Source organism: Pteropus vampyrus, unplaced genomic scaffold (genome assembly GCF_000151845.1).
Source record: "Pteropus vampyrus isolate Shadow unplaced genomic scaffold, Pvam_2.0 Scaffold372, whole genome shotgun sequence".
NCBI classification, from domain to species: Eukaryota; Metazoa; Chordata; class Mammalia; order Chiroptera; family Pteropodidae; genus Pteropus; species Pteropus vampyrus.
In genome coordinates, this window is record NW_011889153.1 from 173,731 (window position 1) to 184,530 (window position 10,800).

The 10,800-nt window shown below is 43.7% G+C and overlaps 1 protein-coding gene across 1 annotated transcript in view; it reads left to right on the top strand.

Moving 5' to 3' along the window:
• ERG (ERG, ETS transcription factor) overlaps positions 1-10,800 on the top strand; it is a gene marked incomplete at its 3' end in the record, with an annotated part of 176,045 nt that overhangs the window by 59,917 nt on the left and 105,328 nt on the right. The window lies entirely within an intron of this gene.

Below are 10,800 nucleotides of genomic sequence, written 5' to 3' on the forward strand. Positions count from 1 at the left end.
GTTTTGCAAATATTTCCTAAGCACTGCATTTTGTTCTAAGTGTCTAACGCTTTGCTGACCTAAAAGTCAGCGGGATGGCTTTTAATAATAGGATTTATTTTAATAATAGGATCATTTTCAAGAAATAGATATAGTTTTAAAGCTCATTTTATTTCATATGTGTATGAAATTGAACACTGTTCTTATGAGTGATGCACATCCCCAAATCCCAAAATACTATACTTTTTTTTTTTTTTAAGAAAGGCACTACAAAATGTCTCTCACATCGTATAGCATAATCCGTGTTCTTCCCACAATTCTCATCTTTCGAAAAGACTCCTGGAACCTGAGTTTAGGCAAGGTGCTAGCACCAAGACCAATATTTTTTTCCAGGAAAACAAACGCATGCAAAATTTATCTGTTAATTTGATGGAACTTGCACTGGGGACGTATCGAACTGTCTAGAATTATGGCGAAGCAGAATATGTGTCAGGTTTTGAAATTATTCGTAGCGGCGTAGAACAATTATGCAATTCCCATGGCCGGATCTCACCCGAACAAAGACGCTCCTAGCCTCCTATGCATAGCTGTATGATCCATCGTTACTCCTCATACATGTATCTGTCCTTATGTCCCATAATAATGATCTATTGGAAATGTTCAAAAACAGCCTCTACACTGGGAATGTCGGACCTTAATTTTAACGGATAAAAATGAGACAACTTTGTAGAATAATAATATCAGTTCAAGGAATGTGAAGTCAAGGAGGAGGCTTACTCGTCGTCCCTCCAACCGCCTTTTAGGGGACGTCTGGCACCCTCTAGTGACGACAGTTCTAGCCGTTCAAAGGGAAATTCTCTGCCCGACCGACTTCTGGCCTCTAGCTGGCGAGTAAACAGAATTTCAGGTCCCTTCCTGAAATTCTTGAGGCAGGATGATTTTCGTAGCTGTAGATAAAGGATAGAATAGTATCCACTAGGCAAACTGCCGCTTGTCTCCTGGCCTGTCACAGACAGAGTTCGTTAAGAGAGAACACTCCTGCTTACCCCGATTAACCGCAGCTTTTCCCCAGAACACGTGCTGAGATTTATTTCTGTTGGGATCAGATGAAAACTGCGAAGTAATCGGCATCAGAGTTTTGATTCAATTTAGCGAATTTAAACAGAATTAACAAATTTCCATAAAGAACTGGTCTGCCTTGATTCGAACTGCACTTCATCCCCCCAAGAGGTCTACCTCACTTTGCAGATGAGGGGACAAACAGAGGGGACAGAGTAGAGAGGGGCCAGTGCAGAGAGTGGACGGTGTAGAGCGGTTGCTTGCAGAGAGGGTGGAGGGTGGAGAGGGTACAGCTGAGCAGCTGCCACAGTAAGGCAGGATCCTGCACTGTCACATGCCTGCCTCCCACGGTGGCCATAGAACCCAGTTAGTCTGCAGGTTGCCTGATGACACTTATGCAAATGTAAATGCATCGACGACAAACGTTTTCTTCCTTGGCCTCATTTCTGACTTCATGTGTGATAAACAAGTTGGCAAACACAGACACACACCCATAAACTAATGCAGTGAGGCAGAAAGAAGGGTCACCTCAGTCTAGGACTAAATGCAGCCTTTATAAAGCGAGGGGAGGGGCAGCACCTCTTCAATCGAGGCCTCTCTGCAAATTTCCATTAATTGGGTGACATCGTAGTGCACTTTATTAAATACCTTTAAGAAGCAGTGTGTGTGTGTTTAAAAACTGACTTATAAAATAAGTACGTATCAAGACAAAAATAAATGCTGATGTCCAGTATCTCAGAAACAGGACCAATGCACTTAAAAATCACATTTAAAAATCTGACCAGTGACTTCTCCGAGTGGCCAGGAAGCATGGCTGAGAGGGCGGTGACTGGGACACAGCACTTCAGACCTGAGCAGGGGACAGAGAAGCAGGGCAGCCTCGAGGCAGGGCGGCGGCATGCCTTCATGCACCCTCACGTTACATGGCATGGGAGCTAGGCCCAGGCTCGTGCTGACCAGTGGCGATCTGGTGGCTGTGGCATCTCTTCTCCTACTTGCCCAGTTGTGTGGATAAAGACCTTGACATGCATTGAATGGTTCACAAACTGTAGATAAACATGATCATCGAAACAGCAAATCAATTAGTACCTTTAAACTAAGTTATTGTACCAAAATAATAACTCAGGGTTTTGTTGTTGTTTTTTGTAAAGCCACGAGTAATAATTGATGTAGTTAGAACCCTTGGTACAAGTTTTCGTGCTGCTGCAGTTGTAGAGGCATATGGAATTGAGTAAGAGCAAAGTTGGCAAAATTTGAGAATAAATGCGAGCTTATGAAATTGGAGAATATGTGTGACGCTTATGAAATCGCGTCCATCGAAATCATTGCTTCATTCGAGCCTACAGAGCTGAACGGACACGTGCTTCAGCATGAAGGAAATTGCAACTTGGTGTTGAGAAGTCGAGAATTTAGTATGTGATAATTTCCTTGGTTTAGATTAGTTCGAATCAGCCAAGACGCTGAAGAATATCTTAACTCCCCAGAGAAGGTGTCGAAACAATAGTTATTTAAATTGTAATGGGATTATTTCTTAACACGCTGCTGGAGGATATGCCACACGCACGCACGGCCTTACCCAGTGGTGAAACTGTGCTCGCGGAGTTTGAATAGGAAAACGGTCCTTTGCCAGTGTAGAATGGGTGACCTTGGGGGCGAGGAGTGGCTTACGCCGCACGTGGTCTCAGGCAAATCTTCCAACTGCCGTGAGTGGAAAAGTCCCACCGGATGGCATAGTTTTCCACTGCGGGGCGGGTCCAGATGTGCGACCCTTATCTGCGGTCTCAGGCATGTTCCCTGGCAGACATCCTTGGGACATCCTCCTCGCAGGGCACTCCTGAAAAATCCAAACGTTAGACGTTTTAAGATTCGTCTTTCATGTTCGGGACCACATACAGCACTTCGTCCTCTTGTTTTGCCCTTAAAAAGTCAGCGTTTCTCGGGTCAGTCCCGGGCTCTGCAGTTTTATGTGTGTGGAATTTGAGTTGCTTGACACAGACTTCCTGAACGCTGAGACCCCCCGCGGCTGGACAGAGCCCTGTCACCACCCTTCTTTCCTAGGACTGGCCAGAGTGCCTGGCACAAAGAGGGCACGTGGGCCATACTGGCTGGATGGGTTAATGCTGGGGAGGGACCGTCGCAAAACACAGAAGCGTCTCCCAGGTTTCCTTACTAACACTAATCAGAAAGAGTTACTTTATCCTTGTCGTAGACATTTAAAAGGCCATGTGGATTTTGGCACACACACATGCAGTTTGATCGCAGTAGGTATCGTGTGCTGCATGTTATAGAGATATTGACAAAAACATCGCATATTACATGTTATTTCTGGAACTTTTACGTTAAAATGTAATTTATGTTGACTGTAAATGTTTTGAAAATATAGGTGAACCAGATGGGAATGGGGAAAACAAAAAGGGAAAGAAAGATGCTCTACCATTGCTATTGTAATATCCGGCCCACTAGTATTTTTACCTTGCCTAGTTATTTTTACCAAATGGGTCTGTGATCTAGTTCTCCTTTATAACATGATCTCTAACTTACCAGAAGAGTTTTGCATCTCACTAAGTCTTCATCTACTGCATCGTTTTCCTGCAATTTTTTTCAGTGATAAGCATTTCATTTTACGAGTGTTTAATGTGACGATCAGTCCATGAAGAGTGAATCTTCTGTTGTGTCCCAATGGAGATTATGATCTATGATCTCTTTGCTATGCTCATAGATCATTTCTAGAACTATGTCACCCTCCTCTAACATGTTGTCAACTCTTGACCTTACTCTATAGATCCCACATGGAGAAGTTAGTAATAGAATAAGGATGAGAGTTCGTTGACTTGAGAAAATGGGAAGGCACGGTTTTAGGACGCATAGATGACAGCTCCTTCTATACCCACAGTAAATGTGTGATCTATTATACATTATTTCCTTCTTTTTATTTGGAGTGAGACACAATGAGGCAGCCTCAGGGCTTTGGTAAATTCACGGGTAATGGGTCCATACTGGGTCCATGTAAAATGGAAATGTGCTATTTGTTCACATGGATGCTGGGAGGGCCATGCTGTCTGCTATGTCCCAGGAGGGCGGAAAAGGACCCTGTCCTGATGGATGCCCCTCAGGTAGAGGCCATCAGGGACCGTCCCCCCGAAGTGGGTCTGCCTGGTGACCTGCAGGGTGGCTTCCCCAAAGCGGGGGTGGGGTGGCCTCTAATGGAAGGGCAGCCAGTTCTTTTGCCGCTGAGTGGCTGGGAGCTGACACGGGGAAGGGGAGGGCAGAGTGCTATCTGCATCTTCAGATGATTTCCTGCTGGAGTAATGTTTGGGCAGTGGTTCCTGCACCGCTCTGTTCTAATTAAGAGGTATGCCTCCTCTGTCAATAGCCAATCACAGTCTTTTTTGTTTTTGTTGTTTTAAGAACTTTGCATTAAATATTCGGAGAATACTGGGCTTGGATGCCATTATGCCATTCTAGACGTCAGAAATTATTCTCTCTGAAGACGGTAGGAATCAGTCAAACACTGTGTCATTAGAAATGAGGAAGATTTGCTTTTTTGAAATGAGCTTTTCATTAGATCGCTTTATATTTATCTGTATTTTCAAAATTAGATCCAGTGAAACTTATGGATAGACTCTTCGGGAAGTAGATCAAATAGATCAAATAATAGAATCAGGTTTTCTGTCTTTATTCTTTATTCTCAGTAAAGAATAAAAATGCGTACGTACGTCCCCATCTACACTCATTTTACCTATTTGAGAGAGCAGGCAGAGCAGATGATATAAATTACCCCCAGGTGGGGTGACCGGATGAAGGGGACGAGGACTTCTTTGTATTATCTTGTAACTTTTCGGTAAGTTTGACGTTATTTCCAAATGGAGAGTTAAAAAATTTCACTCAGTTCACTGTTTGACTTGAATTAGGCAAGAATCAGGGAGCGAAAGGCCAGCCTCAAAGAAGAATTACATCCCATCACAATTGCTGCTTCAAGTGCCTTGAGATCAAGGACTGAGAAGCCAGGAGTCACGGTGACATAGGACCGCGCGGGACATTTTCTCTCTGGCGACTTTGTTAGCCAAGGGGTCATCCTCTTTAAGGCCACTTTTTGGGATGTCCCTCACAGCACGCTGCTCAGTAGGGGGCTACACTTAGCGTTTACAATCCATGCTTCTGGGGGGAGCAAAACCCCAAGACTTGGGGAGGAGGCGAGAGCGTTTTCCTCAGCACTCCCGAATCCGCGTGGAAGCTGCCCAGATACAATAAACCACCTCAGTCCCTTGACATTTTAGGGGAAGCACAATTTTAATCAGCTCGCCCCATCTCATTCATTGTTTGAAGATGACAAGCGAGGAAATCAACGTCCCTTCAAAATGTGGGTGCTGAGCATTTGTCCAGTTCGGGTTTTTATGCAGAACAAGATTTCTTATATTTTCTCTTTCTTTTGTTTTTCTTTGTTTCTTTCTCTCAGTCTTCCTTTCTTTTCTTTTTCCTTCCTGTTCGTTCGTTCTTTCTTTCTTTCTTTCTTTCTTTCTTTCTTTCTTTCTTTCTTTCTTTCTTTCTTTCTTTCTTTCTTTCTTTCTTTCTTTCTCCTTTCTTTTCTTTTTCCTTCCTGTTCGTTCGTTCTTTCTTTCTTTCTTTCTTTCTGTCTCTCTCTCTTTCTTTTTTTCTTCCTCTCTCTGTCTCTCTCTCTGTCTCTCTCTCTCTTTCTTTCTTCCTCTCTCTGTCTCTCTCTGTCTGTCTGTCTGTCTCTCTCTCTCTCTCTCTCCGTCCCTCATTCCCTCCTCTCTCTTTCTTTCTCCTTCTTCTCCTTCCTTTTTTTCTTCTCCCCTTCCCTTTCCTCCTCCCCACCTTTCTCCCCTGTCCTCCTCCTTCTGTCTGGGACACAAGGGCGCCATTATCACTGGCCGGTTGATGGAACCCCGACACAGGCAGGCCTGACGTCTGAGTGAAGTCACTTCACAGAGCACCCACCTCTGAAACGGAGTCGCCGGGTGACTCAGGGACTTGGTCCATTGTGTTCGGCGTGTCTCCCGTGGAGACCACACCTCAGTCCTGGTGCAGCTTTCATGTGGCTGCATTCAGAGTGAAATGTTTCTCACAGAGAACAAGTAATTTCCTGAAAATGAGTAATAAAAGGTCCGAAACCCTCGGAGGAATGCTCAGGCCATACTCCATGAGCCATACTTCCTTCGCTCAGAAAATAGACGTGTGGCCCCGAGCTGACAGCGCGGGTTCTGGGGACTTCGCGAGGCCTTCACGTGGCACCTCTGTGTGGCCAGGAGTTCGGGTGGACGCTGTGCCTGGTCGTGCTGACGTGCGTCAGAGTGGGACCCGCTCGCTGACATGATAAAGTATTTGTAGTCATTTCAGTTATTTGGATCTTAAATAAATAATTGCAAACAAGGATTTGACAGGTCTCTTTTCATCTTTGTTTTTCTTGGTTACTTTCATTCTAGAGTCTTTTGTGTTTTCCACAGGTTCATTGTGGAGCAAATAAACATGACGTGTTTGGAAAATAAAAATAAAACGGTTCTGGAACATTCACTTGAGATGTAGGTTGTTAAAAATAGCAAGCGAATGGCTATTATTATAACGTCTCCATTTGGTCACCTGAAAAAAGTTCCACCTGCAAAGTGTTCTTTCAGGAGAAAGGAGCAGGGGGCTCCAGGCCCTCATCCCAGGTGTGTGGCAGATCCGAGAGGAGGGGGCCCCAGAAGGCTGGGCACCCGGCCGCCCTCAGCGCCTTGGCCCCGAGGTGCTGGCAGCCCACGTGAGGCCGTGCAGAGTCCCACCACATCTGCATCCTGCTTCGGTGCAGCGAGTCACACAGTGGCACGCTGGGTCACACCTGCTGTGGCGGTCCTAGTCCCAGGCTATGGATGCTTTTTTTTTTTAATTAAAAAAAAATCTCCTGGCTGCATATCATCAAGAAAAACAACATTGTTTTCAGGGTCTCTTATCTCTCCACTCCCAAATATCCTGTTTCTTCGGGCTGGGCAGCCAGGACCAATAGAAACCTCTTCCTGCCATTGGCTGACTTCATTTCCCAGACTTAGCACAATCTCATCCGCTCTAAACAACCTCATCAAAACTACTTTCTGGTCAGAGAGAAGCAATAATTATTAGTAACATTTATTAACGATCAATAAACTTGATCGCATTATGGCCAGCACCATTAAGGTAAGGAAAGGGTTCCTTCTCGTTTGGCAAAAATCTTGTGCTTGTTACTCTTTTCTTTGGTTTCCTTTATCAACGCAGATAAGTTAGGATTGGGCAACACCCCCACTGCCACAATAGAGGACAACAAGATTTCCTTTGCACTGCCTAGTAAATTTCCTTTTTCCTACTCCAACCATCCGCAAGGCTTAAAAACTTCAAACTCAGAAAAAAATTGGGGTTTCTAAATTCACTGTTGAGTGCCATGGATGACTTTTGCGAAGGCTTTTTGGAGCGCGTCTGAATTTTCATATTCTTTAACTATGCCCGTCGGCGCCTGGAGGTGTATCAGCTAGCCGGCGGCGGACTTGGAGAGGTTGGAGGGCAGGGTTGAAGACGAGGATGGGCTTGTAGATGTTGAACTTTTGGAGGCTCTGGAGTGACTCTTAGCATCGGGGATGCCAGCCAGTCCTGGTGGAAGTGAAGAGGTACCTGGCCGGTGGCCGTTGGTCGTGGGACGTGCAAATGTTGACTTGATTTTCGGATCCTCGTGCCGAGAACGGAGAGTTCTCATGACTCAAATGGTGGTAATTCGGTTTGTTTGGTCATGTATTTGTGGTCTTTAATAAAATACCTACTTCTCTGTGCACTGTGAGTAAACTTTTTTCTTGGTGATGTTTGGTTTGTGGGAATTGGAGGGGAATGGACTTTCAGTTGTCTGTGCTCTGGGCTGTGAGGTCCGATGTGTTTTTCTGGCAAGTGTGTCTCATAGGTAGTATATGGAGATGAAGGTAGAGATAAATCCACGTAGGTGGAGACCAAAATGTGGCCTCATTCCGGGAAGCGAAACCAATTTAATGGTGAGTGCAGGTGAGCAGCATAGAGCGTATGAAGTCGTGGTCTGTTACAATGTTTTCAAGGCCACCGTGCCTTGGTGACATTTGTAGAAAAGAGAAACATCAACAGTAAAAACAGATCCTGAAAAAGGTGGTTTTAGTAGTTGCTTGCCTTTAGTTTGGCTGCATATATGTGAGAAGCATTGGGTTGTGTTTTCGTCAAGGGTTTTAGCTCATTTGAAAATTCATGAACATGGAAGTTAGCCCAGAACTGGGCCAAGGCATTTTCAAAAATCCTCCTTGGTTTGGTATTTTTGTAACTTGAGATTTTTGTTATTAGAGGATTTGATTTTACACCCACCAGATAAACTGCGTTTCAGAGGTTCTGGTTCAGTTATTTCTCAAGGTATGTTCTATTTTTCAAAGTATGTTCAATAATCTACAAAAAAAAAAAAATCATGTATCAAAGATTTTCACCCCATAGATTTTATTTTATTTTATTTTATTTTATTTTATTTTATTTTATTTTATTTTATTTTGGTTTCAAGGATTAGAGTCTGCTGAAATACAACTATCATAGAAAGGAATTTTAAAATTAGAGGTTTGATGTGCTTCTCTTTCAGTTATAAGAGCAGAATTATTTGATTTTATAACCCAACATGCTACTCTTTTTATCCTTATTTTCACCCTTAATTATGTCCATATTTCGTAGTCATTAAATATTCTTTGTATATCTCGAATAGCTTGAGTACGATTTTACGTATGTGTGTTTCAAAAAAAAGCAATGTATTGACAGAAGTTAAAATAACAGCTCGGCCTTCAGAATGTGGGAAATGTTTTGCAAAACTTGCTAGCATGTTACACATTTCTGCATATACGAAGATATTCTCGAAACGCGAATGTTCTGTGACTTTCAGAATAAATGCTGGGAAATAGTTTACACTTGTCGAGGGCACTATGCTTGCCCTATTTAACATTTTATCACACTGCATATTGTATACATCTCAAGTGAACTTTTAAATGGCTTCAAGTGAATTCTTTTTAATCCTCTGTTAAAGCGAAATAGCTCCTCTTTATAAGTAACTTCCTCTGGGACAGAAACATGTCTTCCTGGGTAAAGTCATGAGATGAATTTACCGATGTGTTTATAGAAAAAGGAGGCCTGAGTCTGTCGTCAACAGTTTTAATTATGTGAGTGCAAAGCTCACAGTAGCAAAGGGGACGTTCGGGCCGTCCGTTGGAATTAGGAAACAGTCTCTCTACAAGCAGTTTCCAGTCTCAGATGCACTCTGTTTTGTTATTTAAGTAAATAACCCGATTAGTCGATTAAGTGTCAGATGCGCTGAATTTGTGAAGTGGGTATTCCACAGCTGAGTGGGGTTTTTTTTGTTTTTGTTTTTGTTTTTGGTTTTTTTTGTTTGTTTGTTTTTTGTTTTTTTTTTGTTTTTGTTTTTGTTTTTTTTTTGCATTAGTATAAGACCCTATGAGGTACTGTGAAAAGCTAAATGTTTTTATCCCTTTTTGGGGTGGGCGATTCTCACCATTGTTTTCCCTTGGTAATTTGAAACGTTTCAAGTGGGAGGAGTAAAGGAATTCTGGGGGCTTAGGAGAGAGTGCCCCTTTATCTCAAAGTGTGTGGATTTTAAGATAAGATTACGAATCCTAATAAAACGCGTAGGCATCAAGGGTGATGGCCCCGTATGGGATGCATGGATCCGCTTTGGGGCTTCTACCTGCTTCTGATGAGACAGAGGGGTGCTTAACACCCCCTCCCCACCTTCCCCACAAACCCCGCTGTGTTTGCCTATAGACTCGAGCAGCCCGTTGTTAGCCTTGGAGCTGGATTGTGCTTCCATTAGGATTTTTAACCCAATCCCCCAAGACTTCGCTGGTCCTTTTGTTATGCCACGGGCCCCTTGGGAAGTCTCAGGAAGCCTACAGTCCCTTCTCAGAATAATGCTTTTTAAATGCACACAGTGAAATCTATAGAATAACAAGGGAAGCTAATTCTAGTGCAATTCAGTTCTCTCCTTGGGTGGTCCAGGAACCCTGGGTTTCAGCCTTCGATTCTAGAGTTTAAAGACCTCAAGTCTTTAAAATGGGAATGTGAGGATTTTCCTTTGTCCCAGAGCTGATGGTGAAGGACGTGGGGAAAGCAAGCCACACACAGCACCTTAGAATCTGACAGGACATGGAAAGTCATTAACAAGGCTTGATGAGGGCTCCGCTATTCCTCCTCCCAGTATTTGTTTAGAAAAGTTACTTTCTTTGATTTCACAGAGGTTAGAGGGTGTGGGGATAATTGAAAGATGAAAGGTCCATTTAAAAAAGGTCCATATAGCTCGTTTTCTTTTTCATGCTGTGGCACCGAATATTTGCTGTCATGTGTGAACACAGAAACTTATTTAAAAACTAAGCTCTCTGAAGAAAGTTCATCTCATAGGATTTTGATGGGTGTGACGAATAGGTTTAATAGTTCTAGATGTTTGATTTTTCATCTACCCATCGGTTTACGCGGAATAAGAACGGTTTCGTCCCTCGTTCCTCGGGGGACTCTGATGATGGAAGGGATGTAACGTGAAATGCCGTCCTGCTGTGCAGTGTCCTTTGCCAGAGCAGGCCCTGGTCTTCTGACACCGCCTAAGAGTAAAACTACAGGCCATTACCTTGAAGCGGATTGCTGATTGCACTTGTGGGTAGCTGGGGGACACAGTTCGCCTTCTGCAGATGCCGCAGCAGCTTCTCCCGGCTCTGTGTGTGTGTGTGTGTGTGTGTGTGTGTG